Source organism: Nanorana parkeri, unplaced genomic scaffold (assembly GCF_000935625.1).
Source record: "Nanorana parkeri isolate BGI_ZX_2015 unplaced genomic scaffold, ASM93562v1 scaffold70, whole genome shotgun sequence".
NCBI lineage: Eukaryota > Metazoa > Chordata > Amphibia > Anura > Dicroglossidae > Nanorana > Nanorana parkeri.
Window position 1 is genome coordinate 2,253,325 of NW_017306338.1, and position 3,902 is coordinate 2,257,226.

The following is a 3,902-nucleotide window of genomic DNA, read 5'->3' on the forward strand; positions in this document are numbered from 1 at the left end:
GTATTCATTTCTAATATTCCAAAAGTTTTGCTTCATCTTTTATTACAGGAAATAACTAATACATACATTTTTGAAGGAGTCATTTAGTAATAGGTAAGCATGCAGGAGTATATACTGGAGCACATTTCAATTTGTGCCGTTACACTTGAGTTGAGTTCCATTCATGCCAGACTGAATAGGGCTCAGCCAGCACTGCACTGTACATTCACTCACTTGGCCTGATTTACTAAAGATGATATGTCTACGTCAGTGCATTTACCATGGATGGACAACTGTATGCCCATGCGGAAGCGATTGTGTGTATACAAACTACGAAATGTGAATTTCACTAACTTCATTTATGGCAGCTATGTGGTGGTGTGCTTAAAATAAAAATATGATTTCTGTAATGCTTCTGGGATATTAAACTGCTATTAGGATTTTTTTCATGTGCATTTCCTTTAGAAACAAACTTGCATTGGTATACAGATGTAGTTGAAAATAATGTAATAATAATAACAATAATAATAAAATACTTAAAAACACTATGGGACTGATGTATAAATGTCCCGCCAAGCACATAGCTGGCCGAATGCTGTTCGCATGGCATTGCCAACACTAGATAGAGCCAAGGAGCATAGGAATTCCCTATGCTCTTTGGTTCCATCTACTGGTGGGAATGCTGTGGGAATGGCATGCATCCAGCTTTAAACTGGCAAGAACAGTTATACATCAGCTCTTATGAATAAAAAAAGTAACAGTGTACACTGTGTTGAGGGCATTGCAATACACATGCACAATGCTTATATTTACACTGCCTTTTTTGCTCCAACAACACAGCATATGCGTTGTTTTACCTGATTCTTGTGTGGTGAATGTGCATTTCTTATACTGTCTCACTGGGTTCCAAGTCCTACTCCAAAGACGTTATGCTTTCTATACATTGCACTCGTGATGGCCAAATAGCCTGAAACAGTTGTATGCAGTGTGGAATAAATGGCTTTATAATATTAGGCTGTATTTGTGCTATGTCCCAGCAGTTCTGTATATGCATTTGGCTAATGGGGCATAAAGCAATGATTTGCATGGCTCCACCCACTGTTCTAAAAATAATAGAATGATCCTCTAATTTTTTGTATATGTGATGGCATGATACACGTGAATACCTTCTATTTCAAGAAGGTTTTACTGTGCTACACACTGATGAGTTAGGGGTTTTGATGTTTTAGTACCTTCTCACCATATCGTGCATGGTTAGAATATTCATTTGTAAAAAATCATGGTGCTTGTTACATTCCTTTTTTTTCCTTTAATTTCAAGTAATTTATTTCAAGTAAAATGTTGGCACACACATTACTTAGTGCAACTTATGGGAACAAAAGGCACAAAAACAACATTAATTGCATTTTTAATGGCCACTTCAGAGACCTGTCCTGAATGCATTGAACATCAATGCACGTTTTGCTATGCGTACACCCACACAATCACTCATACAGTCACGCAATACAAGCTTGCTATACAATACAAGCTTACTATACACCTGCTCTTGTTGTTAGTAAGGCAGGTCTAGTAAATGCTAGGATTAAAGCGTTGGGCAGTGTATGCAAGTATTTGTCTGGTCTCACACACAACATCTTTTAGGCAGTTTTAGCTAGCTTATAATTGCAGAACTGACCAAATTGATTAATGCAGCCTATCCCAAATAATTTCTGTTGCCATTCACTCGAAATGCAGGTGAACGCCTTGACACTTTTCCGGCATGCAAAGTTGGCTACCACTCAAGAAGCATGGGATGACCTGAGGTGCAGAATTTAAAGAATGCCCAGTCTACACCAAAATATATAAGTGATGCATTCAGTTCTTCAACAATCAGATATCATAGACAGATGCCTATAAACAGAGCTGTCAGTCAAGCAAAGAAGACATTGGGATCAGAGCTGGCTTTGTGGAAAATTGACTAGTGGTTGTTCATGGGAATTGAGTAGAAGCCATTGGACAATCCCACCGGGGAGTAAATGGAACATAAGTCCAAGGAAAGTTCATGAGCACAACCTCCTTCCCCCCTTTCCCCTTCTTAGCAGCTAAACAAACCAAAGCTTCAGTTTAGAAGGTGCAAAATGTTCTCTTTCATGAGGTCAAAACTCACCTTAAAGGTTTTATGGTTAACAAAATGCTTTCTAGTATCTTAAATGACACTCATGAAACTTTGTTAAGGCATAGAATTCACAGGTTACCTACAAACTCAGCACTTTTCAAAAATAAAATTTAGGATATATAATACAAATATATAATTTATTGTTGTAAGGAGACTGGTACATAAAAACACCCCCATTATTTGCCTTTATAAGCCATAGTTTAAAGCCCAGAAAGAGCAATATTGGTAATTGGTTGCTATGGTGGTGAATGGTCGCATTTGTTTGCTGTTTCGTGAACTGCGAATGTCTCAAATTCAGGTCAAACATACACTATATTGCCAAACGTATTGGGACACCCCTCCAAATCATTGGATTCAGGTGTTCCAATCATCTCCATGGCCACAAGTGTATAAAATCAAGCACCTAGGCATGCAGACTGCTTCTACAAACATTTGTGAAAGAATGGGCCACTCTCAGGAGCTCAGTGAATTCAAGCGTGGTACCGTGATAGGTAGCCACTTGAAATTTCCTTGCTACTTAATATTCCACGGTCAACTGTTAGTGGTATTATAACATAGTGGAAGCAACTGGGAACAACAGCAACTCAGCCACGAAGTGGTAGGCCACGTAAAATGACAGAACGGGGTCAGCCCATGCTGAAGCGCACAGTGTGCAGAAGTCAGCAACTGTCTGCAGAGTCAATCGCTACAGACCTCCAAACTTCGTGTGGCCTTCAGATTGGCACAACAACAGTGCGTAGAGAGCTTCATGGAATGGGTTTCCATGGCCGAGCAGCTGCATCCAAGCCTTACATCACCAAGTGCAATGCAAAGTGTCAGATGCAGTGGTGTAAAGCACGCCACCACTGGACTCTAGAGAAGTGGAGACGTGTTCTCTGGAGTGACGAATCACACTTCTCTGTCTGGCAATCCAATGGACTTGTCCGGGTTTGGCGGTTGCCAGGAGAACGGTACTTGCCTGACTGCATTGTGCCATGGTGTAAAGTTTGGTGGAGGGGAGATTATGATGTGGGTTTGTTTTTCAGGTGTTGGGCTTGGCCCCTTAGTTCTAGTGAAGGGAACTCTTAAGGCATCAGCATACCAAGACATTTTGGACAAATTCATGCTCCCAACTTTGTGGGAACAGTTTGGGGATGGTCCCTTCCTGTTCCAACATGACTGAGCACCAGTGCACAAAGCAAGTTCCATAAAGATGTGGATGAGCGAGTTTGGGGTGTAGGAACTTGACTGGCCTGCACAGAGTCCTGACCTCAACCCAATAGAACACCTTTGGGATGAATTAGAGCGGAGACTGCAAGCCAGGCCTTCTCGTCCAACATCAGTACCTGACCATACAAATGCGCTTCTAGAAGAATGGTCAAACATTCCCATAGACACACTCCTTGTGGGCAGCCTTCCTAGAAGAGTTGAAGCTGTTATAGCTGCAAAGGGTGGGCCAACTCAATATTGAACCTACAAACTAAGATTGGGATATCATTAAAGTTCATGTGCGTGTAATTGCAGTCGTCCCAATACTTTTGGCAATGTAGTGTATGTTAGATGTGAAGCTCATCTCCAGTTATCAATGTGAAGAGCATCTCCTCAACTGTTATGGAGATATTAGGGGAGTAAGGTGTTCTGTAGTTTTAACACCCTTCTAAGGGTGGCAATGCTGCTCCTCAATAGATACAGAAAAGTGAGTGACCAATGTTACCCTAGGACAGGACACATGTTATTGGCAGGATCACCATATGAAAATAAAGGAAAAAAAGCTTTAAAAAAAGAAAAC